Source organism: Pleurodeles waltl, chromosome 3_1 (genome assembly GCF_031143425.1).
Source record: "Pleurodeles waltl isolate 20211129_DDA chromosome 3_1, aPleWal1.hap1.20221129, whole genome shotgun sequence".
NCBI lineage: Eukaryota > Metazoa > Chordata > Amphibia > Caudata > Salamandridae > Pleurodeles > Pleurodeles waltl.
In genome coordinates, this window is record NC_090440.1 from 1,873,617,931 (window position 1) to 1,873,643,973 (window position 26,043).

The 26,043-nt window shown below is 52.6% G+C and overlaps 1 protein-coding gene across 2 annotated transcripts in view; it reads right to left on the reverse strand.

Moving 5' to 3' along the window:
* CCNYL1 (cyclin Y like 1) overlaps positions 1–26,043 on the reverse strand; it is a 371,242-nt gene that overhangs the window by 269,109 nt on the left and 76,090 nt on the right. The window lies entirely within an intron of this gene.

The following is a 26,043-nucleotide window of genomic DNA, read 5'->3' on the forward strand; positions in this document are numbered from 1 at the left end:
TGAAAATTGAAATTACAAATACACAGGACTACTTGAAAACTAAAGCACAAGAAAAAACAACGTAAAATGCAGTTTAAGCAATAACTTAAACAGAAACGTTGGATTTTAAGCTTTCAGTACATTTGGCTCATTGCTAAATTTGAATAATCATGTCCCAAATCAGAGGTTACAGAGTTGTCAGAAGATGCATTAGCAATCAGGATGCTAAAACATTGGCCCCACATTGCCCTATCAGGTAACATTGTGCGACTCGGTCTGGAACATGAACTTTCGTATAGAACTTGTACCACACTGCTATGGCTTTTACATTCCTTAAAGATATTACCTGAAATACCAACCATTCTAAATTCCACCCTAGTGTAAGATTCTGATCCACTAATGCAATATGGTAGTTAAGTCCCTTGTATGAGGCTGCAAGTGTAGCTTCAAATTATCTGGGTTTACTTAAGCTCTAATTTAAGTCTGTGGTATACCCGCTGTAGTCTCTCCTGGTAAATATTTGCCTTCTTTGGGCCCAATACTAGGGACCAAGACGTTCTATGCCTGCATGCTCTGTTCGAAATAGCAATGGTTTTGACTCTTTAGTAGGGTACTGCTTGTGAGGGGAAAGCCTGACTGCAGTGCGAACACGTTTGGTACTTTGATGTGTATTAATTACAAAGTACATTTAAATTAAGTGCACAAATATTCAGTTTAAATGTACATTGTTATAGGACTGTACTGAAAAACGTCTGACAGCCACACTAGGCTGACAGCAACATGACAGTGCAATCCCTCTGTTTCAGTGCTGTTAAATTATGCTACATTACTTTCACAGTATAGAAATGGGTTTGTCTGAAATGTATAAATCAAAAATTATATTTTAAATTCTTGTTAAAATGTATGCTGAAATTTTAATTTCCTCAGTCAACAAATTGAATTAGTAATTCTCGTGCATAATGAACACCACTGTGTGGATCTACAAATCCAATTATTTTTGTTCTAATGGATCAAATAGGAGATCTACCATCAGTAGGCATATCAAAATCCTAGTTAGACAAAGGAAGAATGAAAGGAAACGATCTTTGAAATTATCTTGCCTTTGCCCCTGGAAAGTGTGAATCACCTTTGTAGGTGAATTATTCACCAGGAGTGTTTTTACGTTTATTCGAGTTACAGAAAGTCACAAGTATCAGTCTTGCAAAGCTTCTCCTACTCCACCTCTTCCTCCACCTCCCTCCTACCTTAGCAAAGGCCTGTAGTCTGCGTTAGTATCTGCAGCAAAGCATTCAGCGATCAGCATACAGTCGTGGTTCCCTGGCTGGAATCTCCCTCTTAACGTGTAATGGGACTAGGAATTGTTTTTATAATAACACAGCTGATGTTCTCAGAAAATGTCCCTACGTAAGGATGTGTATTTTCTACAAATGTTGGAGACTCAACGTCTACCACGTTCACCGGCAATGTATCAAACTGTAGCCTTGACTGAAGCACAAAGTGAGCAAGAATGTTGTGTTTGAGAACACAGTGCTGGGCTAGGCAAAACAGTTAGATAGATGAAAATAAAACAAAACCGTAAAACTGGTTATTGTAAAAATAACAATGCGAAGCCGAATGAATGTATCTAGGTCAAAGTGCACAGCGGCCTAGTGTGTTAAACTAACGTGCATGGAGCTATAACTAAAATGGCTACACAACACCCTCCCATTGTCGGTTAAAGTGGTTGAAAGCCAAAATTAAAATTCCATTGCTAAAAAAGCTCAACCTAAGATATATATATATAAAAAACAAAACAATTTTGACAAGTTAAAAGGACACACAAGCAACTACTTGGCAATTTAAAACATGAGCATGTGGCTTATAACCGAATTCAACGGACATGTTGATTTAGAAAAGTTCCAAATTAAGTACGAGCTATGGAGAACAGGAGATCTTCCACTGCGGCCGGTGACAGAACCGGAAAGTCTGCGCCAAGAATGATCAAGGAGCAAGTGTATTCCATAGCCCCAGTGTCAACCAAGGCGGCATCCCGTGGGGTGCCCATTGATGAGTTGTTGGTAACTTCCTCCAGGAAGGGTGACTCATAGTTAGCTTCACGTAGCAAACGCAGCCTCAGTGCGCATGTCTGGTAATGAACCCTCAGCGAGAACATCAAACAGATCAGCATCTATTACTGGGGGGCGCTGCTGCGAAAGACACACCTCCAGTACATGTTCAAAAGAGCACAAGAGGCACCGGAACACGGGCTGCACACAATACAGAACCGTTCTGAATGACAAAGACCAGTCACACTCCAATTGCTCCAGGAGTGTTGCTCCAAACTGCTGCATCATACGTTCACGACACAGCTGCGCTGATGGGAGCGCCGTCATTTGTCCTCGTTGCGGTGGGACAGCCATTGCACATAAACAACATCAACAGCAGGATGCCAGATAATAAAGCCAAAGTTATCAGAAATCCCACAAAAATACTACCGAAAATTGAGTGGATAGCTGAAGGTATCAAACTGAATATGGAGGAGAAGGTGTGAACAAAACCAGAACCAACAGCTGTGAAAAAATGTGCGATTCCAGTCGTGCTGGAAGCATTAAATATTCGCCCCACGAGTTCACCAAAGTGTCTCGGAAAGTTCGTATTTAACAGGGACTGTATTTCTGCTGATGACCTCGCCACTTGAAGTGCGTAGGTTTCACGTGCAGATGTAAGGGCCACATGCTTTTGAAACAATAAAGTCAAGTCTACTTAACTTGTCAAAATTCACATGAAGTAGCAATGTAAGGCCGGATATCAGCTGCCTCCTTAAATTTAGTGGGGGGAAACAGTACGTTCCTGCAGCATGTAACGACTTTAGAGACCGAAACAACGTAAACTATTCCAGCCCGCATGCCACAATAGTCTTCATTATTGAGAAGGACGTAGCTGCCGTTTGAAAGCACCTGAAACGTAGGACTAATCAAGGGGACTGGAACTCCCTTAAGATAACAAGCCAAGTTTACAGCCGAGGCATTACACGTCCCATGCAAGGACAGCTGTTTACAAATCATCGAATGGCTGACTGAAGTCTCGCATTCACTACCGCTAAGAAAGACCTCTTTCATGCCATTGAAGCATTTGTACGAGAAGGGAAGCTCCCACGCCTAATGGATGTAACTATCTCCCAGCTTTTCATATCTGCCTACCGGAATGTGTTTTAAACAAGGGGTGAATTGTAGTGTGGGAATGGGCAGATTAATAACCCCATGTATTAACCACTCAGCCGATGATATTTTGGCTACGGTAAAAGGCAACTTTTCTAATTTCTCATTGTTAAGCATGACATAAGTTGCTTCTTTCTTAGCCATTAGTTGTTGTTGTCACGTTAGATTAAAGGAAGAAAATATCTCCCTTGCACTGACGTGCTGCCATGGAACGCAACCCGCCCTCAATGTCTGAAGCGTCCAACCCAACTGCATAATGGACCTGATCTGACTGTCCATGATGTAAGGAAGACATATCCGATTGTATAATGTCTATAGCAGAAGAGACAATGTTGTTAATTGTATATATCCGGTTGGACAAGGTGTCAATCCCATTATCCACAACAGCCAATGCCTTTTTTTTTATTTTCCTGGTCTATTTGCCTTAACCGGGCAGCAGCATTTTGTTGGGAAAGTTTCCAAATCTCATTATATAATGCATATAAAAAACGCTTCTTACGTGGTGCTCTAGGGCCTGACAAGGAGATTGAGGTGTTCTCTAACCGCATTCAGTGAGGACGATTTTAGCCACTGTTGGCATAATTTTCCTACACTATACGTTGTAATGATACCTGCATGTTCTGGGGATATATAGCGAGGGTCTGGCCTACTCGTCCTAAAACCCCGAGCAGTTAATAAAACATTGATGACACCCATTGGTATCCATTGGCCACAATAACCACCCGCCTGGACGTGTCAGTGAAGCATTAAACGTACCATTCTGGACCCACTCATCGAGCTCATCTTCAGCTGCATTCGTGTATTTTTGCCATTTGTAAAACTTTGCGGGGCAGGTATACTGGGCATGTTTAATTCCCTGATTGTTGCTAAGCCTAAACAACTCTTTTGTTACACTGTTTCATTTAAAAAGATCATTTGAACAGGAATAAGACATGCTCTAAACAATGTTTCTTTTCCCTTAATTTGCCAATTTATTGTTCCCCAGACACTTTTCAGATCAATAGATTTGGACCAATATTCATAGCCTTCTATTGATAGCCGGGAAACAAAGTCTTCCGAATATATAAATGTCATATTGGTCAATAACGTGTATATCCTTACTAGGTGGTACCTTAAAATAATATGACTCAGCATTCTTTTGGTTATGCCCAGAAAAATATGCAAACTTTTCAGAATATGTTTTAGAACTCCCTTGTGGTGGAGTTGGGCAATGTTCCCATTGCGTGTAATTAAATACGGTTTTGGGACTATTCGCTCTATGTATGAAATGGTGCCCATAGTAATTATAGCAAAACATATCACCATAATTTTCTATAAATTGGTAAACATCTTTTCCAAAGCTAGTATAATACTGCAATTCAGTCATCATAGTATCAACTGTTTTCACATCCCAATCATCAGATACAATACCTGGTATCACTATATCATTCTTTGATAATTTGAACACATACGGTATTTGAATAATTTCCGTTGGACCATATATATCGAACATTACTTTGTCCCAAACAATCCCATCAGGAATTGGTACTGCAGAAATGTTCACAAAGGATAAGTCTCTGCGGACTTTGTGTGATGAAAAATGTGGTTTCAAAACCTCCTCCACAAGTTCAACTGTTGATCTCTCAGGAAGAAAATGACCATGTATTAATAAGAAAAAGGTAATGACAAAACCAATCCAAAGGAGAAAGGCTGGGACAGTCAAAGAGAGCAATAGATAATTCCATGGAAAAATAAAATACGTTTCTTTAAGCCAGTTTGTTAGCTTATGTGCACTTGACAAATCAGCTGTCGAAGAGGGGAATGAGTCTGAGAAATCATCGTTGAAGTCGGCAAAATAACCAGAGGCAGTTCGTGCAAATGGCGGAGCAGTTGTCAGTGGTGGAGTTGGTGTTTCCCGTGGTGGCACACTATAGACAGCACAATCCGTTTGGCTTGAAGTCGAGTTGACTTGGTCAAATGTTTCTAAGTTAGTTGACGTTAGTGGAACTAATGCAAGATCATCTTCCACCCTCCCCAAGCATGGAGAGGTGTCGGTGTAAACAACTTGTAGAGGAACTTCTTCGCCAGTAGTGAGAAGGATTCAGGAACTACTGGATGTTCCTCTTGGTCGGCTGTGCAGGATCGGCCACATGGTGAAGCTTGATATTGTCAATAGAGACAAAACAATTTTCTTTGGCACCTGGCAACTGTGGTAGAATAACAGTTCTGGTACCGTGTAGTGCTAGTACAGGGACTGGTGCTGGATAAGAAGGTCCAAATTCCTTTTTCACATACAAGATCCCCAAATCTGGGAATCCAGCCGATAGATTTTACAGGCACATCCTTAATTCCTGTGGAAGCAGCACTTTTAGAAGAATTATCGTCACAGAACTGTTGCAATTCCTGTAAGACAGTGACACGTTCATTTATGTCAAAGGTGTTTCTGCTGCCTCCACGCCAGGACCATCAAGATCCAGAACATACATTTGAGTTCTCAACAGGCACTCATATGAAGTACGAACCCCCAGGACCTTCTAGGCAGGTTATTTAGTGCTCTCTGGACTCCATACAGGTGATTAAGCCAACTACGACCGGTACCTAAGACTCTTAGGAGGGAGGTGGGAGGTGGAGGAAGAGGGAGGTGGAGGAAGGGGGAGGTGGGAGGGGGGAGGAAGAGGGAGAAGGGAGGGGGAGGAAGAGGGAGAAGGGAGGGGGAGGAAGAGGGAGAAGGGAGGGGGAGGAAAAGCGAGAAGGGAGGTGGAGGAAGAGGGAGAAGGGAGGAGGAGGAGGAGGAAGGGGGAGAAGGGAGGAGGAGGAAGAGCGAGAAAGGGAGGAGGAAGAAGAGCGAGGTGGAGGAAGAGGAAGAGGGAGGTGGAGGAGGAAGGAGAAGGGAGGTGGAAGAGAGAAGGGAGGTGGGGGAAGAGGGAGAAGGGAGGTGGAGGAGGAGGAAGAGGGAAGAGGGAGGAGGGAGAAGGGCGGTGGAGGAAGAGGGAGAAGGGAGAAGAGAGGTGGAGGAAGAGGGAGAAGGGAGAAGAGAGGTGGAGGAAGAGGGAGAAGGGAGAAGAGAGGTGGAGGAAGAGGGAGAAGGGAGAAGAGAGGTGGAGGAAGAGGGAGAAGGGAGAAGAGAGGTGGAGGAAGAGGGAGAAGGGAGGAGGAGGAAGAGGGAGAAGGGGGAAGAGCGAGAAGGGAGGAGGAAGAGGGAGGAGGGCGGTGGAGGAAGAGGGAGAAGAGAGGTGGAGGAAGAGGGAGAAGGGAGGTGGAGGAAGAGGGAGAAGGGAGGTGGACTTAGAGGGAGAAGGGAGAAGAGAGGTGGACGAAGAGGGAGAAGGAAGAAGAGGGAGAAGGAGGAAGAGGGAGAAGGGAGGAGGGAGGAGGAGGAAGAGGGAGAAGGGAGGAGGGAGGAGGAGGAAGAGGGAGAAGGGAGGAGGAGGAAGAGGGAGGAGGAGGAAGAGGGAGAAGGGACGAAAGGGAAGAGGGAGGAGGAGGAAGAGCGAGAAGGGAGGAGGGAGAGAAGGGAGGAGGAAGAGGGAGAGGAAGAGGGAGAAGGTGAAGGAGGAGGAGGGAGGTGGAGGAAGAGGGAGGAGGTGAAGGAGGAAGAGGGAGGAGGTGAAGGAGGAAGAGGGAGGAGGGAGGTGGAGGAACAGGGAGGAGGGAGGGAAAAAGGGGGAGGGAGGGAGAAGGGAGGAGGAAAAGGGAGGGAGAAGGGAGGAGGAGGAAGAAGGGAGGATGGAGGGAGAGAGAGGAGGGGGAGGGAGGATGGAGGAGGAAAAGGGAGAAGGGAAGAGGAGGAAGAGGAAGGAGGGAGGAGGAAGAGGGAGAAGGGAGAGAGAAGCGACGAGGAGGAAAAGGGAGGGAGAAGGGAGGAGGAAGAGGGAGAAGAGGGAGAAGAAGGAAGGAGGAGGGAGAAGGGAGAAAGAGGAAGAGGGAGGAGGGAGGGAGAAGGGAGACGGAGGTAGAGGAAGAAGGGAGGAGGAGGAGGAGGAAGAGGGAGGAGGAAGAGGGAGAAGGGAGGAGGAGGAAAAGGGAGGAGGAGGAAGAGGGAGAAGGGAAGAGGAGGAAGAGTAAGGAGGGAGGGAGAAGGGAGAGAGACGTGAGGTGGAAGAGGAGGAAAAGGGAGAGAGACGTGAGGTGGAAGAGGAGGAAAAGGGAGAGAGACGTGAGGTGGAGGAGGAGGAAAAGGGAGGGAGAAGGGAGGAGAAGGGAGGAGAAGGGAGGAGGAAGAGGGAGAGGGAGAGGGAGAAGGGAGGTGGAGGAAGAGGGAGAAGGGAGGAAGAGGGAGAAGGGAGGTGGAGGAAGAGGGAGAAGGGAGGTGGAGGAAGAGGGAGAAGGGAGGTGGAGGAAGAGGGAGAAGGGAGGTGGAGGAAGAGGGAGAAGGGAGGTGGAGGAAGAGGGAGAAGGGAGGTGGAGGAAGAGGGAGAAGGGAGGTGGAGGAAGAGGGAGAAGGGAGGTGGAGGAAGGAGGGAGAGAAGGGAGGTGGAGGAAGGAGGGAGAGAAGGGAGGTGGAGGAAGGAGGGAGAGAAGGGAGGTGGAGGAAGGAGGGAGAGAAGGGAGGTGGAGGAAGGAGGGAGAGAAGGGAGGTGGGAGAGAAGGGAGGAGGAGGAGGGAGAAGGGAGGAGGAGGAAAAGGGAGAAGGGAGGAGGAGGAAAAGGGAGAAGGGAGGAGGAGGAAAAGGGAGAAGGGAGAGAGGTGGAGAGAGAGGTGGAGGAAGAAGGAGAAGGTGGAGGAGGAAGAGGGAGGAGGGAGGAGGAAAGGTAGGAGGGAGGATGAAGAGGAAGAAGAGAGGATGAGGAAAAGGTAAGTAGGAAGAGGGGGGAGGGAGGATGGAGGAGGAACAGGGAGAAGGGAAGAGGAGGAAGAGGAGGGAGGAAGGAGGGAGGGAGAAGGGAGAGAGACGCAAGGTGGAGGAGGAGGAAAAGGGAGGGAGAAGGGAGGAGGAGGAAGAGGAGGAGGGAGGTGGACGAAGAGGGAGGAGGGAGGGAGAAAGGAGGAGGGAGACAGAAGAGGAGGGGGAAGAGGGAGAAGGGCGGTGGAGGAAGGACGGAGAAGGGAGGAGGAGGAAGGACGGAGAAAGGAGGAGGGAGAGAAGGGAGGAGGAGGAAGAAGGAGGAGAAGGGAGGAGGAGGAAGAGGGAGAGAGGTGGAGAGAGGGAGAGAGGTGGAGGAAGACAGAGAAGGTGGAGGAGGAAGAGGCCGGAGGTGAAGGAGGAAGAGGGAGGAGGTGAAGGAGGAAGAGGGAGGAGGTGAAGGAGGAAGAGGGAGAAGAGGAGGGAGGTGGAGGAACAGGGAGGAGGGAGGGAGGAGGAAAAGGGAGGGAGAAGGGAGGAGGAGGAAGAGGGAGAAGGGAGGAGGAGGGAGAGGGAGAAGGGAGGTGGAGGAAGAGGAAGAGGGAGAAGGGAGGTGGAGGAAGAGGGAGAAGGGAGGTGGAGGAAGAGGGAGAAGGGAAGAGGAGGAGGAGGAGGGAGGGAGAAGGGAGGAGGAGAAAGTGGGAGAAGGGAGGTGGAGGTAGAGGGAGTAGGAGGTGGAGGAAGAGGGAGAAGGGAGGTGGAGGAAGAGGGAGAAGGGAGGTGGAGGAGGAGGGAGAAGGGAGGGGGAGGAGGAGGAGGAGGAGGGAGGGAGAAGGGAGGAGGAAGAGGGAGAAGGGAGGTGGAGGTAGAAGGGAGGAGGAGGTAGAGGGAGAAGGGAGGTGGAGGTAGAGGGAGAAGGGAGGTGGAGGTAGAGGGAGAGGGGAAGGAGGGAGGTGGAGGAAGAGGAAGAGGGAGAAGGAGGTGGAGGAAGAGGGAGAGGGAGAAGGGAGGTGGAGGTAGAGGGAGAAGGGAAGAGGAGGAAAAGGGAGGGAGGAGGTAGAGGGAGAAGGGAGGAAGAGGAAAAGGGAGAAGGGAGGAAGAGGAAAAGGGAGAAGGGAGACGGACAAGGGGAGGGAGGAGGAAGAGAGGGTGGAGGAAGAGGGAGAAGGTGGAGGAGGAAAAGGGAGAAGGGAGGAGGAGGAAAAGGGAGAAGGGAGGAGGAGGAACAGGGAGAAGGGAGGAGGAGGAACAGGGAGAAGGGAGAGAGGTGGAGAGAGAGGTGGAGGAAGAAGGAGAAGGTGGAGGAGGAAGAGGGAGGAGGGAGGAGGAAACGTAGGAGGGAGGAGGGAGGATGAAGAGGAAGAAGAGAGGATGAGGAAAAGGGAGGAGTAGGAAGAGGGGGGAGGGAGGATGGAGGAGGAACAGGGAGAAGGGAAGAGGAGGAAGAGGAGGGAGGAAGGAGGGAGGGAGAAGGGAGACAGAGGTAGAGGAAGAGGGGGAGGGAGAAGGGAGGAGGAAGAGGGAGAAGGGAGGAGGAAGAGGGAGAAGAGAGGTGGAGGGAGAAGGGAGGAGGAAGAGGGAGAAGGGAGGAGGAAGAGGGAGAAGAGAGGTGGAGGGAGAAGGGAGGAAGAGGGAGAAGGGAGGTGGAGGAAGAGGGAGAAGGGAGGTGGAGGAAGAGGGAGAAGGGAGGTGGAGGAAGAGTGAGAAGGGAGGTGGAGGAAGAGGGAGAAGGGAGGTGGAGGAAGAGGGAGAAGGGAGGTGGAGGAGGAGGAAAAGGGAGGGAGAAGGGAGGTGGAGGAGGAGGAAAAGGGAGGGAGAAGGGAGGTGGAGGTAGAGGGAGAAGGGAGGTGGAGGTAGAGGGAGAAGGGAGGTGGAGGTAGAGGGAGAAGGGAGGTGGAGGTGGAGGGAGAAGGGAGGTGGAGGTGGAGGTGGAGGTAGAGGGAGAAGGGAGGTGGAGGTAGAGGGAGAAGGGAGGTGGACGAAGAGGGAGGAGGGAGGTGGACGAAGAGGGAGGAGGGAGGGAGAAAGGAGGAGGGAGACAGAAGAGGAGGGGGAAGAGGGAGAAGGGAGGTGGAGGAAGGACGGAGAAGGGAGGTGGAGGAAGGACGGAGAAGGGAGGGGGGAGAGAAGGGAGGAGGAGGAAGAAGAGGGAGAAGGGAGGAGGAGGAAAAGGGAGAAGGGAGGAGGAGGAAGAGGGAGAGAGGTGGAGAGAGGTGGAGAGAGGGAGAGAGGGAGAAGGGAGGTGGAGGAAGAGGGAGGTAGAGGGAGGGAGAAGGGAGAGGGAGGTGGAGGAGGAGGGAGAATGGAGAGGGAGGTGGAGGAGGAGGAGGAAAAGGGAGAGAGAAGGGAGGAGGAGGAGGAGGAAAAGGGAGGGAGAAGGGAGGAGGAAGAGGGAGAAGGGAGGAGGAAGAGGGAGAAGGGAGGTGGAGGTAGAGGGAGAAGGGAGGTGGAGGTAGAGGGAGAAGGGAGGTGGAGGTAGAGGGAGAAGGGAGGTGGAGGAAGAGGGAGAGTGAGAAGGGAGGTGGAGGAAGAGGGAGAGTGAGAAGGGAGGTGGAGGAAGAGGGAGAAGGGAGGTGGAGGAAGAGGGAGAAGGGAGGTGGAGGAAGAGGGAGAAGGGAGGTGGAGGAAGAGGGAGAAGGGAGGTGGAGGAAGAGGTAGAGGGAGAAGGGAGGTGGAGGAAGAGGGAGAGGGAGAAGGGAGGTGGAGGAAGAGGGAGAAGGGAGGTGGAGGAAGAGGGAGAGTGAGAAGGGAGGTGGAGGAAGAGGGAGAAGGGAGGTGGAGGAAGAGGGAGAGTGAGAAGGGAGGTGGAGGAAGAGGGAGAAGGGAGGTGGAGGAAGAGGTATAGGGAGAAGGGAGGTGGAGGAAGAGGGAGAGGGAGAAGGGAGGTGGAGGAAGAGGGAGAAGGGAGGTGGAGGAAGAGGGAGAGTGAGAAGGGAGGTGGAGGAAGAGGGAGAAGGGAAGAGGAGGAAGAGGAGGAAGGAGGGAGGGAGAAGGGAAGAGGAGGAAGGAGGGAGGGAGAAGGGAGAGGGAAGGGAGGAGGAGGAAAAGGGAGAAGGGAGGAGGGAGGAAGAGCGATTAGGAAGGTTGAGGAAGAGGGAGAAGGGAGGTGGAGGAAGAGGGAGAAGGGAGGAGGAAGAGAGAAGGGAGGAAGAGGGAGAGGGAGAAGGGAGGAGGAAGAGAGAAGGGAGGAAGAGGGAGAGGGAGAAGGGAGATGGAGGTAGAGGAAGAAGGGAGGGGGAGGAAAAGGGAGGGGGAGGAAGAGGGAGGGAGGTGGAGGAAGAGGGAGAAGGGAGACAGAGGTAGAGGAAGAGGGGGAGGGAGAAGGGAGGAGGAAGAGGGAGAAGGGAGGAGGAAGAGGGAGAAGAGAGGTGGAGGAAGAGGGAGAAGGGAGGTGGAGGAAGAGGGAGAAGGGAGGTGGAGGAAGAGGGAGAAGGGAGGTGGAGGAAGTGGGAGAAGGGAGGTGGACAAAGAGGGAGAAGGGAGGAGGAGGGAGAAGGGAGGTGGAGGAAGAGGGAGAAGGGAGGTGGAGGAAGGTGGAGGAAGAGGGAGAAGGGAGGTGGAGGAAGAGGGAGAAGGGAGGAGGAGGAAGAGGGAGAAGGGAGGTGGACAAAGAGGGAGAAGGGAGGAAGAGGGAGAAGGGAGGTGGAGGTAGAGGGAGAAGGGAGGTGGAGGTAGAGGGAGAAGGGAGGTGGAGGTAGAGGGAGAAGGGAGGTGGAGGTAGAGGGAGAAGGGAGGAGGAGGAAGAGGGAGAAGGGAGGAAGAGCGATTAGGAAGGTTGAGGAAGAGGGAGAAGGGAGGTGGAGGAAGAGGGAGAAGGGAGGTGGAGGAAGAGGGAGAAGGGAGGGAAAAGGGGGAGGGAGGGAGAAGGAAGGAGGAAAAGGGAAGGGAGGAGGAGGTAGAGGAAGAAGGAAAGAGGAGGAAGATGGAGGGAGAAGGGAGAGAGAAGCGAGGAGGAGGAGGAAAAGGGAGGGAGAAGGGAGGAGGAAGAGAGAAGGGAGGAAGAGGGAGAGGGAGAAGGGAGGAGGAAGAGAGAAGGGAGGAAGAGGGAGAGGGAGAAGGGAGATGGAGGTAGAGGAAGAAGGGAGGGGGAGGAAAAGGGAGGGGGAGGAAGAGGGAGGGAGGTGGAGGAAGAGGGAGAAGGGAGACAGAGGTAGAGGAAGAGGGGGAGGGAGAAGGGAGGAGGAAGAGGGAGAAGGGAGGAGGAAGAGGGAGAAGGGAGGAGGAAGAGGGAGAAGAGAGGTGGAGGAAGAGGGAGAAGGGAGGTGGAGGAAGAGGGAGAAGGGAGGTGGAGGAAGAGGGAGAAGGGAGGTGGAGGAAGTGGGAGAAGGGAGGTGGACAAAGAGGGAGAGGGAGGAGGAGGGAGAAGGGAGGTGGAGGAAGAGGGAGAAGGGAGGTGGAGGAAGAGGGAGAAGGGAGGTGGAGGAAGAGGGAGAAGGGAGGTGGAGGAAGAGGGAGAAGGGAGGTGGAGGAAGAGGGAGAAGGGAGGAGGAGGAAGAGGGAGAAGGGAGGTGGACAAAGAGGGAGAAGGGAGGAAGAGGGAGAAGGGAGGTGGAGGAAGAGGGAGAAGGGAGGTGGAGGAAGAGGGAGAAGGGAGGTGGAGGAAGAGGGAGAAGGGAGGTGGAGGAAGAGGGAGAAGGGAGGAGGAGATAGAGGGAGAAGGGAGGAGGAGGAAGAGCGATTAGGAAGGAGGAGGACGGGCGAGAAGGGAGGTGGAGGAAGAGGGAGAAGGGAGGTGGAGGAAGAGGGAGAAGGGAGGTGGAGGAAGAGGGAGAAAGGAGGTGGAGGAAGAGGGAGAAGGGAGGTGGAGGGAGAAGGGAGGTGGAGGAAGAGGGAGAAGGGAGGTGGAGGAAGAGGGAGAAGGGAGGTGGAGGAGGAGGAAAAGGGAGGGAGAAGGGAAGTGGAGGTAGAGGGAGAAGGGAGGTGGAGGTGGAGGTAGAGGGAGAAGGGAGGTGGAGGTAGAGGGAGAAGGGAGGTGGAGGTAGAGGGAGAAGGGAGGTGGAGGTAGAGGGAGAAGGGAGGTGGAGGTAGAGGGAGAAGGGAGGAGGAGGAAGAGGGAGAAGGGAGGAAGAGCGATTAGGAAGGAGGAGGACGCGCGAGAAGGGAGGTGGAGGAAGAGGGAGAAGGGAGGTGGAGGAAGAGGGAGAAGGGAGGAGGAAGAGGGAGAAGGGAGGAGGAAGAGGGAGAAGAGAGGTGGAGGAAGAGGGAGAAGGGAGGTGGAGGAAGAGGGAGAAGGGAGGTGGAGGAAGAGGGAGAAGGGAGGTGGAGGAAGTGGGAGAAGGGAGGTGGACAAAGAGGGAGAAGGGAGGAAGAGGGAGAAGGGAGGTGGAGGAAGAGGGAGAAGGGAGGTGGAGGAAGAGGGAGAAGGGAGGTGGAGGAAGAGGGAGAAGGGAGGTGGAGGAAGAGGGAGAAGGGAGGTGGAGGAAGAGGGAGAAGGGAGGAGGAGGAAGAGCGATTAGGAAGGAGGAGGACGGGCGAGAAGGGAGGTGGAGGAAGAGGGAGAAGGGAGGTGGAGGAAGAGGGAGAAGGGAGGTGGAGGAAGAGGGAGAAAGGAGGTGGAGGAAGAGGGAGAAGGGAGGTGGAGGAAGAGGGAGAAGGGAGGTGGAGGAAGAGGGAGAAGGGAGGTGGAGGAAGAGGGAGAAGGGAGGTGGAGGAGGAGGAAAAGGGAAGGAGAAGGGAGGTGGAGGAGGAGGAAAAGGGAGGGAGAAGGGAAGTGGAGGTAGAGGGAGAAGGGAGGTGGAGGTGGAGGTAGAGGGAGAAGGGAGGTGGAGGTAGAGGGAGAAGGGAGGTGGAGGTAGAGGGAGAAGGGAGGTGGAGGTAGAGGGAGAAGGGAGGAGGAGGAAGAGGGAGAAGGGAGGAAGAGCGATTAGGAAGGAGGAGGACGCGCGAGAAGGGAGGTGGAGGTAGAGGGAGAAGGGAGGTGGAGGAAGAGGGAGAAGGGAGGTGGAGGTAGAGGGAGAAGGGAGGTGGAGGTAGAGGGAGAAGGGAGGTGGAGGTAGAGGGAGAAGGGAGGTGGAGGGAGAAGGGAGGTGGAGGGAGAGGGAGAAGGGAGGTGGAGGAAGAGGGAGAAGGGAAGGGGAGGAAAAGGGAGGGAGAAGGGAGGAGGTAGAGGGAGAAGGGAGGAAGAGGAAAAGGGAGAAGGGAGACGGAGGGAGAGGGAGAGGGAGAGGGAGAAGGGGAGGGAGGAGGAAGAGGGAGAAGGAAGAGAGAGGAGGGAGAGAGAGGGTGGAGGAAGAGGGAGAAGGTGGAGGAGGAAGAGGGAGGAGGTGGAAGAGGGAGGAGGGAGGTGGAGGAAGAGGGAGGAGGTGGAAGAGGGAGGAGGGAGGTGGAGGAAGAGGGAGAAGAGGAGGGAGGTGGAGGAAGAGGGAGGGAGAAGGGAGACAGAGGTAGAGGAAGAAGGGAGGAGGAGGAAGAGGGAGGAGTGAGGAGGAAGAGGAAGAAGGGAGGAGGAGGAGGAAGAGGGAGAAGGGAAGAGGAGGAAGAGGAAGGAGGGAGGGAGAAGGGAGGAGGGAGAGGGAGAAGGGAGGAAGAGGAAAAGGGAGAAGGGAGGAAGAGGGAGAAGGGAGGTGGACGAAGAGGGAGAAGGGAGGTGGACGAAGAGGGAGAAGGGAGGTGGAGGGAGGGAGGAGGAAGAGGGAGGAGGGAGAGAGGTGGAGGAAGAGGGAGAAGGTGGAGGAGGAAGAGGGAGAAGAGGAGGGAGGTGGAGGAAGAGGGAGGAGGGAGGGAGAAGGGAGACGGAGGTAGAGGAAGAGGGAGGAGGAAGAGGAAGAAGAGAGGAGGAAGAGGAAGAAGGGAGGAGGGGGAGGGAGGATGGAGGAGGAAGAGGGAGAAGGGAAGAGGAGGAAGAGGAGGGAGGGAGAAGGGAGAGAGACGCGAGGTGGAGGAGGAGGAAAAGGGAGGGAGGAGGAAAAGGGAGGGAAAAGGGAGGAGGAAGAGGGAGGGAAAAGGGAGGAGGAAGAGGGAGGGAAAAGGGAGGAGGAAGAGGAAGGAGGGAGGTGGACGAAGAGGGAGGAGGAGGAAAAGGGAGAAGGGAGGAGGAGGAAGAGGGAGAAGGAGGAGGAAGAGGAAGGAGGGAGAAGGGAGAGAGACGCGAGGTGGAGGAGGAGGAAAAGGGAGGGAGGAAGGGAGGAGGAAGAGGGAGAAGGTGGAGGAGGAAGAGGGAGAGGGAGAAGGGAGGTGGAGGAAGAGGAAGGCGGGAGGAAGAAGGGAGAGAGAAGGAAGGTGGAGGAAGAGGGAGGAGGGGGAAAAGGGAGGGAGAAGGAAGGAGGAGGAAGAGTGAGGGTGAAGGAAGGAGGAGGAAAAGGGAGGTGGAGGAAGAGGGAGAAGGGAGAAGAGAGGTGGAGGAAGAGGGAGAAGGGAGGTGGAGGAAGAGGGAGGAGGGAGAAGAGAGGTGGAGGAGGAGGGAGAAGGGAGGTGGAGGAAGAGGGAGAAGGGAAGAGGAGGAAGGAGGTAGGGAGAAGGGAAGAGGAGGAAGGAGGAAGGGAAAAGGGAAGAGGAGGAAGGAGGGAGGGAGAAGGGAGAGAGAAGGGAGGAGGAGGAAAAGGGAGAAGGGAGGAAGAGCGATTAGGAAGGTTGAAGAAGTGGGAGAAGGGAGGTGGAGGAAGTGGGAGAAGGGAGGTGGAGGAAGAGGGAGAAGGGAGGTGGAGGAAGAGGGAGAAGGGAGGAGGGAGGAGGGAGGGAGGGAGAAGGAAGGAGGAAAAGGGAGGGGAATAGAGGAGGAGGTAGAGGAAGAAGGAAAGAGGAGGAAGATGGAGGGAGAAGGGAGAGAGAAGCGAGGTGGAGGAGGAGGAAAAGGGAGGGAGAAGGGAGGAGGAAGAGAGAAGGGAGGAAGTGGGAGAGGGAGAAGGGAGATGGAGGTAGAGGGAGAAGGGAGGGGGAGGAAAAGGGAGGGGGAGGAAGAGGGAGGGAGGTGGAGGAAGAGGGAGGGAGGTGGAGGAAGAGGGAGGGAGAAGGGAGACAGAGGTAGAGGAAGAGGGGGAGGAGGAAGAGGGAGAAGGGAGGAGGAAGAGGGAGAAGAGAGGTGGAGGGAGAAGGGAGGTGGAGGAAGAGGGAGAAGGGAGGTGGAGGAAGAGGGAGAAGGGAGGTGGAGGAAGAGGGAGAAGGGAGGTGGAGGAAGAGGGAGAAGGGAGGTGGAGGAAGAGGGAGAAGGGAGGTGGAGGAAGAGGGAGAAGGGAGGTGGAGGAAGTGGGAGAAGGGAGGTGGACAAAGAGGGAGAAGGGAGGTGGACAAAGAGGGAGAAGGGAGGTGGAGGAAGAGGGAGAAGGGAGGTGGAGGAAGAGGGAGAAGGGAGGTGGAGGAAGAGGGAGAAGGGAGGTGGAGGAAGAGGGAGAAGGGAGGTGGAGGAAGAGGGAGAAGAGAGGTGGAGGAAGAGGGAGAAAGGAGGTGGAGGAAGAGGGAGAAAGGAGGTGGAGGAAGAGGGAGAAAGGAGGTGGAGAAAGAGGGAGAAGGGAGGAGGAGAAAGAGGGAGAAGGGAGGAGGAGAAAGAGGGAGAAGGGAGGTGGAGGTAGAGGGAGTAGGGAGGTGGAGGTAGAGGGAGTAGGGAGGAGGAGGTAGAGGGAGTAGGGAGGTGGAGGTAGAGGGAGTAGGGAGGTGGAGGGAGAAGGGAGGTGGAGGTAGAGGGAGAAGGGAGGTGGAGGTAGAGGGAGAAGGGAGGTGGAGGTAGAGGGAGAAGGGAGGTGGAGGTAGAGGGAGAAGGGAGGTGGAGGTAGAGGGAGAAGGGAGGTGGAGGTAGAGGGAGAAGGGAGATGGAGGTAGAGGGAGAAGGGAGGTGGAGGAAGAGGGAGAAGGGAGGTGGAGGAAGAGGGAGAAGAGAGGTGGAGGAAGAGGGAGAAGAGGAGGGAGGTGGAGGAAGAGGGAGAAGGTGGAGGAGGAAGAGGGAGAAGGGAGGTGGAGGAAGAGGAAGGCGGGAGGGAGAAGGGAGAGAGAAGGAAGGTGGAGGGAGAAGGGAGGAGAAGGAAGGAGGAGGAAAAGGGAGGAGAAGGAAGGAGGAGGAAAAGGGAGGAGAAGGAAGGAGGAGGAAAAGGGAGGGAGAAGGAAGGAGGAGGAAAAGGGAGGGAGAATAAAGGGAGAAGGAAGGAGGAGGAAAAGGGAGGGAGAATAAAGGGAGAAGGAAGGAGGAGGAAAAGGGAGGGAGAAGGGAGGTGGAGGAAGAGCGAGAAGGGAGGTAGAGGGAGAAGGGAGGTGGAGGGAGAGGGAGAGGGAGAAGGGAGGTGGAGGGAGAAGGGAGGTGGAGGAAGAGGGTGAAGGGAAGAGGAGGAAGAGGGAAGGAGAAGGGAGACGGAGGTAGAGGAAGAAGGGAGGAGGAGGGGGAGGGAGGAGAGAGGAGGGCGGAGGGAGGGCGGAGGGAGGAGGAGGAAGAGGGAAAAGGGAGGAAGAGCGATTAGGAAGGAGGAGGATGCACGAGAAGGGAGGTAGAGGAAGAGGGAGAAGGGAGGTGGAGGAAGAGGGAGAAGAGGGAGAAGGGAGTTGGAGAAGAGGAAGGCGGGAGGGAGAGAGAAGGGAGGAGGAGGAAAAGGGAGAAGGGAAGAAGAGCGATTAGGAAGGAGGAGGAAGCGCGAGAAGGGAGGTGGAGGAAGAGGGAGGGAGGGAGAAGGAAGACGGAGGTAGAGGAAGAAGGGGGAGGGAGAAGGAAGGAGGGGGAGGGAGAAGGGAAGAGGGAGAAGGGAGGAGGAGGGAGAAGGGAGGAGGAAGGAGAGGGAGAAGGGAGGTGGAGAAGGGAGGGAGAAGGGAGAGAGAAGCGAGGTGGAGGAGGAGGAAGAGGAAGGGGGAGAAGGGAGGAGGAGGAAGAAGAAGAGGTAGAGGGAGAAGGGAGGTGGAGGTAGAGGGAGAAGGGAGGTGGAGGTAGAGGGAGGGAGGGAGTTGCAGGAGGAGGGAGAAGGGAGTTGGAGAAGAGGAAGGCGGGAGGGAGAAGGGAGAGAGAAGGGAGGTGGAGGGAGGGGGAAGGAGGAGGAAAAGGGAGGGAGAAGTAAGGAGGAGGAAAAGGGAGGGAGAAGGAAGGAGGAGGAAAAGGGAGGAGGAGGAAGAAAAGAGAGGAGGAGGAAAAGGGAGGGAGAAGGGAGGAGGAAGAAAAGGGAGGGAGAAGGGAGGAGGAGGAAAAGGGAGGAGGAGGAAAAGGGAGGGAGAAGGAAGGAAGGAGGAGGAAAAGGGAGGGAGAAGGAAGGAAGGAGGAGGAAAAGTGAGGGAGAAGGGAGGTGGAGGAAGAGGGAGAAGGGAGGTGGAGGAAGAGGGAGAAGGGAGGTGGAGGGAGAGGGAGAAGGGAGGTGGAGGAAGAGGGAGAGGGAAAAGGGAGGTGGAGGAAGAGGGAGAAGGGAAGAGGAGGAAGAGGAAGGAGGGAGGGAGAAGGGAAAGAGAAGGGAGGAGGAGGAGAAGGGAGGAGGAAGGAAGAGCGATTAGGAAGGAGGAGGAAGCGTGAGAATGGAGGTGGAGGAAGAGGGAGAAGGTAGGTGGAGGAAGAGGGAGAAGGGAGGTGGAGGAAGAGGGAGAAGGGAGGTGGAGGAAGAGGGAGGAGGAAGGTGGAGGTAGAGGGAGGAGGGAGGGAAAAGGGGGAGGGAGGGAGAAGGAAGGAGGAAAAGGGAGGGCAAGGGAGGAGGAGGTACAGGAAGAAGGGAAGAGGAGGAAGAGGAAGGAGGGAGGGAGAAGGGAGAGAAGCGAGGTGGAGGAGGAGGAAAAGGGAGGGAGAAGGCAGGAAGAGGAAGAAGGGAGGTGGAGGTAGAGGGAGAAGGTAGGTGGAGGTAGAGGGAGAAGGGAGGTGGAGGTAGAGGGAGAAGAGGGAGAATGTGGAGGAGGAAGAGGGAGAAGGGAGTTGGAGAAGAGGAAGGCGGGAGAGAGAAGGGAGGTGGAGGAAGAGGGAGGAGGGAGGGAGAAGGAAGTAGGAGGAAGAGGGAGGAGGGAGGGAGAAGGGAGGGAGAAGGAAGTAGGAGGAAGAGGGAGAAGGGAGGGAGAAGGAAGGAGGAGGAAGAGGGAGAGGGAGGAGGGAGGGAGAAGGGAGGGAGAAGGAAGGAGGAGGAAGAGGGAGGAGGGAGGGAGAAGGGAAGGAGGAGGAAGAGGAGGAAGAGGGAGGAGGGAGGGAGAAGGGAGGGAGGGAGAAGGAAGGAGGAAGAAAAGTGAGGGAGAAGGAAGGAGGAGGAAAAGGGAGGGAGAAGGGAGAAGGAGGAAAAAGGAGGGAGGTGGAGGTGGAGGAAGAGGGAGAAGGGAGGTGGACGATGTAGGAAGTTGGCTCTGTATGTACTATTTCAAAGCAAGAAATAACATGCACAGGTTCCAAGGGTTCCCCTTAGAGGTAAGATAGTGGCAATAATAGATAATTCTAATGCTCTATTTTGTGGTAGTGTGGTCGAGCAGTAGGCTTATCAGAGGGTAGTGTTAAGCATTTGTTGTACACAAACAGGCAATAAATGGGGAACACACACTCAAAGACAATTCCAGGCCAATAGGTTTTTATATAGAAAAATAAATTTTCTTAGTTTATTTTAAGAACCACAGGTTCAAGATTTACAAACAATACTTTAAATGAAAGGTATTTCACTCAGGAACTTTGAATTAGCAAAATAGCATATACAGTTTTCACACAAATGTTAATAAGCTATTTTAAAACTGGACACAGTGCAATTTTCAACAGATCCTGGGGGAGGTAAGTGTTTGCTAGTTTTGCAGGTAAGTAAACCACCTACAGGGTTCAAAGTTGGGTCCAAGGTAGCCCACCGTTGGGGGTTCAGAGCAACCCCAAAGTTACCACACCAGCAGCTTAGGGCCGGTCAGGTGCAGAGGTCAAAGTGGTGCCCAAAACACAGACTTCAATGGAGAAGGGGGTGTCCCGGTTCCAGTCTGCCAGCAGGTAAGTACCCGCGTCTTCGGAGGGCAAACCAGGGGGGTTTTGTAGGGCACCGGGGGGGGGACACAAGTCAGCACAAAAAGCACACCGTCAGCGGCACGGGGGTAGCCGGGTGCAGTGTGCAAACAGGCGACGGGTTTGCGATGGAGTTCAATGGGAGACCAAGGGGTCTCTTCAGCGATGCAGGCAGGCAAGGGGGGGCTCCTCGGGGTAGCCACCACCTGGGCAAGGGAGAGGGCCACCTGGGGGTCGCTCCTGCACTGGAGGTCGGATCCTTCAGGTCCTGGGGGCTGCGGGTGCAGTGACCTTACCAGGCGTCGGGTCTTTGAAGCAGGCAGTCGCGGTCAGGGGGAGCCTCTGGATTCCCTCTGCAGGCATCGCTGTGGGGGCTCAGGGGGGTCAACTCTGGCTACTCACGGGCTCGCAGTCGTCGGGGAGTCCTCCCTGTAGTGTTTGTTCTCCACAAGTCGAGCCGGGGGCGTCGGGTGCAGAGTGCAAAGTCTCACGCTTTCGGCGGGAAAACGTGTGTTCTTTCAAAGTTGCTTCTTTGTTGCAAAGATGCTTCTTTCTTGGAGCAGAGCCGCTGTCCTCGGGAGTTCTTGGTCCTTTTAGATGCAGGGTAGTGCTCGGAGGCTTCAGAGGTCGCTGGACCCTGTGGAACACGTCGCTGGAGCAGTTGAAGTGGGGAGACAGGCCGGTAGAGCTGGGGCCAAAGCAGTTGGTGTCTCCGTCTTCTCTGCAGGTTTTTCAGCTCAGCAGTCCTTCTTCGTCTTAGGTTGCAGGAATCTATCTTGCTGGGTTCTGGGAGCCCCTAAATACTCGATTTAGGGGTGTGTTTAGGTCTGGGGGGTTAGTAGCCAATGGCTACTAGCCCTGAGGGTGGCTACACCCTCTTTGTGCCTCCTCCCTGAGGGGAGGGGGGCACATCCCTAATACTATTGGGGGAATCCTCCATCTGCAAGATGGAGGATTTCTAAAAGTCAGAGTCACCTCAGCTCAGGACACCTTAGGGGCTGTCCTGACTGGCCAGTGACTCCTCCTTGTTGTTCTCATTATCTCCTCCGGCCTTGCCCCCAAAAGTGGGGCCGTGGCCGGAGGGGGCGGGCAACTCCACTAGCTGGAGTGCCCTGGGGTGCGGTAACAAAGGGGGTGAGCCTTTGAGGCTCACCGCCGGGTGTTACAGTTCAGGGGGAGGTGAGAAGCACCTCCACCCAGTACAGGCTTTGTTACTAGCCACAGAGTGACAAAGGCACTCTCCCCATGTGGCCAGCAACATGTCTGGTGTGTGGCAGGCTGGCAAAACTAGTCAGCCCACACTAGTAGTCGGGTATGGTTTCAGGGGGCATCTCTAAGATGCCCTCTGGGGTGTATTTCACAATAACATGTACACCGGCATCAGTGTGCATTTATTGTGCTGAGAAGTTTGATACCAAACTTCCCAGTTTTCAGTGTAGCCATTATGGTGCTGTGGAGTTCGTGTATGACAGACTCTCAGACCACATACTCTTATGGCTACCCTGCACTTACAATGTCTAAGGTTTTGCTAAGACACTGTAGGGGCATACTGCTCATGCACTTATGCCCTCACCTATGGTATAGTGCACCCTGCCTTAGGGCTGTAAGGCCTGCTAGAGTGGTGACTTATCTATACCTATAGGCAGTGTGAGGTTGGCATGGCACCCTGAGGGGAGTGCCATGTCGACTTAGTCATTTTATCCCCACCAGCACACACAATCTGGCAAGCAGTGTGTCTGTGCTGAGTGAGGGGTCCCCAGGGTGGCATAAGAAATGCTGCAGCCCTTAGAGACCTTCCCTGGCATCAGGGCCCTTGGTACCAGGGGTACCAGTTACAAGGGACTTACCTGGATGCCAGGGTGTGCCAATTGTGGAAACAAATGTACAGGTTAGGGAAAGAACACTGGTGCTGGGGCTTGGTTAGCAGGCCTCAGCACACTTTCAAATCATAACTTGGCATCAGCAAAGGCAAAAAGTCAGGGGGTAACCATGCCAAGGAGGCATTTCCTTACAGACGAAGAGGGAGAAGGGAGGTGGACGAAGAGGGAGAAGGGAGGTGGGTTAGAGGGAGAAGAGAGGTGAAGGAAGAGGGAGGAGGGAGGTGGAGGAAGAGGGAGGAGGGAGGTGGAGGAAGAGGGAGGAGGGAGAGGGAGGAGGGAGGAAAAGGGAGAGGGAGGAGGGAGGAGAAGGGAGGAGGGAGGAGGGAGGAGAAGGGAGAGGGAGGAGGAAGAAGGGAGGTGAAGGAAGAGGAAGAAGGGAGGAGGGAGGAAGAGCGATTTGGGAGGAGGAAGAGGGAGGAGGAAGCGGGAGGAGGAAGCGGGAGGAGGAAGAGGGAGGAGGAAGAGGGAGAAGGGAGGTGGAGGAAGAGGGAGAAGGGAGAAGAGAGGTGGGGGAAGAAGGAGAAGGGAGAAGAGAGGTGGGGGAAGAAGGAGAAGGGAGGAAGAGGAAGAGGGAGAAGGGAGGAAGAGGAAGAGCGATTAGGGAGGAAGAGGAAGAGCGATTAGGGAGGAAGAGGAAGCACGAGAAGGGAGGAGGAAGAGGGAGGAGGGACGAGGAGGGAGGAGGGACGAGGAGGAAGAGCGAGGAGGGAGGAAGAGGGAGGAGGAAGGAGGAGGAGGAAGAGGGAGGAGGAGGGAGGAGGGAGAGGGAGGAGGAGGAAGAGGGAGGAGGAGGAAGAGGGAGGAGGAGGAAGGGGGAGAAGGGAGGTGGAGGAAGAGGGAGAAGGGAGGTGGAGGAACAGGAAGAGGGAGAAGGGAGGGAGGAAGGAGGAGGAGAGGGAGGAAGGAGAAGGAGAAGAAGGAGAAGGAGAATTCCTTCTGCAGCATCAACTCAAAGACTTTCCTCACATCACTGGAATTATTCAATGTCTCCCAGAGAAGTCTTCAGATGCCTCAGGTTATTACTGGCTAGGCGGAGTTAGATATTACTTGCTTGGATTGTGGACACATCCTGGGACTCTCTACTACACCTATGTACAAAGACTCTGTCTTGTCTTCAAAATTATGTAGTAGCATCTGTGCATTGGGCCTCTGCAGTGTTAAATGCAGATCCTGTGGAAATCTTGGTTTCTGATTGATGACTCGAGTTGTGGAGCATTAACTGCTGCCATGGTGAAACAGAATAAAACAAGTATCATAACAATTATTTTTGGCTCTGTGAGAAATTAGGCTGTTGGTTGACTCTGGTGTGGGCTCCAACTGCTGCTATGTGGTCACAATGGATCGGGTTAAAGATAAAGGTTCAAGCAGACTGCAATGGAGCACAAGTCTGATACAGTGTCAGATAAGTCCCACTAAAGGTTTACCTTCACGTTTTGTGCCAAGAGTCCTGTTAGAGTTGGAGAGGGTCACAAGGAGCAAGGAGAGTGTTGTGGGTGGCAGTTCTCATGATGAGAAGAGCAAGCTTGGAGCTTCACATTGGTGGTCCCCTGCAGGCTGTCAATGCTGCTGTGTGAAGAGACAGGCTAGTGGCAGCTCCTGTTGATTTTTGGTGAAAGCGGCACAGTTCCAGTGTGAACAGGCCCATTCACTGATGCGAAGAACCCAAACCTTGAATTCAAGAGCTTGAGAGCCAAACCAAGGTCTCAGGACCTGAAAGGCAGCACTTGAGGCTCAGGAACTCGCTGAAGACAGGTCCAGGTGCTGTTTTATGTCTCCGAGGCTCAGATCACAATGTTAGCAGACTAGTCCATTCAATGACTCAGGGGGAGGGGAGGCATGGGTTCAAGATGAAGTTGAAGGTACAGTTCTTCTCCAGGAAAGAGGGTAGCAGATCAGCACAGCAGCACATAAGTTCCTTTAGAGCAGCACTTGAGCAGAATGACAGTCCTTGCAGCAGCAAAGCAGTTCTTCCTGGCAGAGTACCCACAGATCCAGAAGTGTAATTAAGAGTTAGTGTCTAAGGTCCCCTTTTTATACCCTGAAGCCCTGGTTCTGAAAGGTGGGAGAAGCGTCTAGACCAGCGGTCTTCAAACTGGGGGGCAGACCCCCTAGGGGGCCTCAAGTGATCCCAGGGGGGTGCCAGGCTCTGGCCAAAAGAAGCATTACACAGATAACAGTGTTTTGTTTTAAGCAGAAATATGTTATTGCACTTTTAAAAAGGTAACAGTACTTAACTGCAATGTTTAAATATGTCTAGACTTATTTAAACATTACCAACTTTATAAAATTGTGACAAATTCTGAGGGGGCCCCAATGATTTTTATTCTTCAACTGGGGGGGGGCGGCATAAAAAAGTTTGGAGACCACTGGTCTAGTAAGTGTATTTGAAGTGCATGGAATTCCCTACCTCCCCTGCCCTGGCTACAAGCTGGCAGCAGTAAATGTGGGATAGTTAGGTCCTTTGTGTGAAGGTCGAGCGTAGGCTATTCAGTTGCAAGTAGGACTGCTAAGCTCTGCCCTCCAGCTCCCCTCTTGTCAGCTGATTTAGAATCAGACACCACCAAAAGTTAGGCTTTAACTGGTTACCTCATCACATCTGGAAATTAATCTTATAAAATGTAATGAGGCAACGTTATCGTAAGGGAGAGATAGGGCTTGTAGTAGTCAAAATGAATTTAAGAGGTTTTCACTGCTAGGACATGTAAAACATAGAAGCACATGTCCAACTGTTTAAATACATTGCACCTTGCCATTTGGACTATCCAGGGCCTAGCCTAGGGGCGACATATGTATTAAAAAGGAAGGTTTGAGCCTAACAAAGTGCTCATTTTGAAAGGCTACAGTGGCATGCCCAAGATCAGGTTAAAGGGCTATTCAATGGGTAGAAAAGTAAGTGCTGCAAGCCCACTAGTAGCATTTAATTTACAGGCCCTGGGCACAAGCAGTACCACTTTACTAGGGACTAATACATAAATTAAATATGCCAATTGGGTATAAGCCAATCCTACCATGTTTTAAGAAGAGAGCACAAACACTTCATCATGGTAAGCAGTGGTAAAGTGCACAGAGTTCTAAGGTCACCAAAAATGAATTCAATAAAAGGCAGAGGGTAAAAGGCTAAATGTTTGGGGATGACCCTGCAAAGAGGGCCAGGTGCAACAGGCTCTAACAAGAAAAAAAGTACTGTGCAATTTATATAAGGACTATGTTCTGTAGAGCATCAGTTACCAGGGTAAATTTAATTTATATCTAGTTCCTGTAGAATGTTACAATTCAGGAGAAATCCATGTAAATGGAAAACCTGTATTTTAAGTTAATGTAGACAGTAACAGTAGTTTGGTGTTTCGGTTTACTATATAAAAAGTCCTCATACAAAGGAATCTGTAGAAAATATCGGAGAATCTCTACCTGACTAGCTCTCGGACTACAAATCATCAGCAGCTCTTCCATGCCTTCTCATATCACCCTTTCCATTTACCCAACCCTTACAATCCGATCGACAGGTTAGTTGTGACTTGAGTCTGACACACTCTACAACCTTTATGAGTGGCATTAACCAGGGGCGCTGGAATTATGCAATTCTATAACCACTGCACTTTCTAAATATGGATTTGCCACACAATCCACCGTCTGACACAATCTGCAGTTTTTTTTTTTTTTTTAAACAAAAAAAAATATATATTTCTAGCTGAAACGGATCGAAAAGTTACTAAAACCACAGTGAGCGTTGTTGCAGCGTGGTGGAAGGCCCTACCCAAAGGTTGACTGGTTATCTCTTAGCTGCTTGTTAGTGTGTTCTGACGTTATACTGGTACTAAGGAGGTGAAAGTTATGCTCCGGCAATGTTAACATGTGAAATAATGATAATATTATGAAATACACTCACAAAATGTGCTGCTTTGGGTTGCATAATTTGCCTTTTCTTGCTGCATAATGTAGGCCTCCCTTGTTGCATAATCCCAGGGGCACAGAGTATAACTAAGAGGCAGACAGATATGGATGGACCTAATGAAAAGCATATATTTACTGGTTATTTTATTGTTCATACCAAATTAGCAGCCAGAAAAACTGCTGGTCAGCTCATGTTGGTTATCGGGCAAATTGTGAGCAAGGACATGAGATTTGCTCATTTGTTATAGCCCAGAACCAAACTTCTACTTTCAATTAGAGACTGAATTACATTCTGTTGTTAAGTTAGCATGTAATATTTATGAATTACTAGATTTGAGAATAAATCATGTATCATAATGTGACTCAAAGGCACTACTTATGATTGGGCTGGAATACATGTAGTTCCTCTTATCTGGTTAAGGCTGGAAACTATTACATCAACAATACTGCTCGATGTGATTAGGGTGAGTTTCCCTACATTGAAGGAGGGAA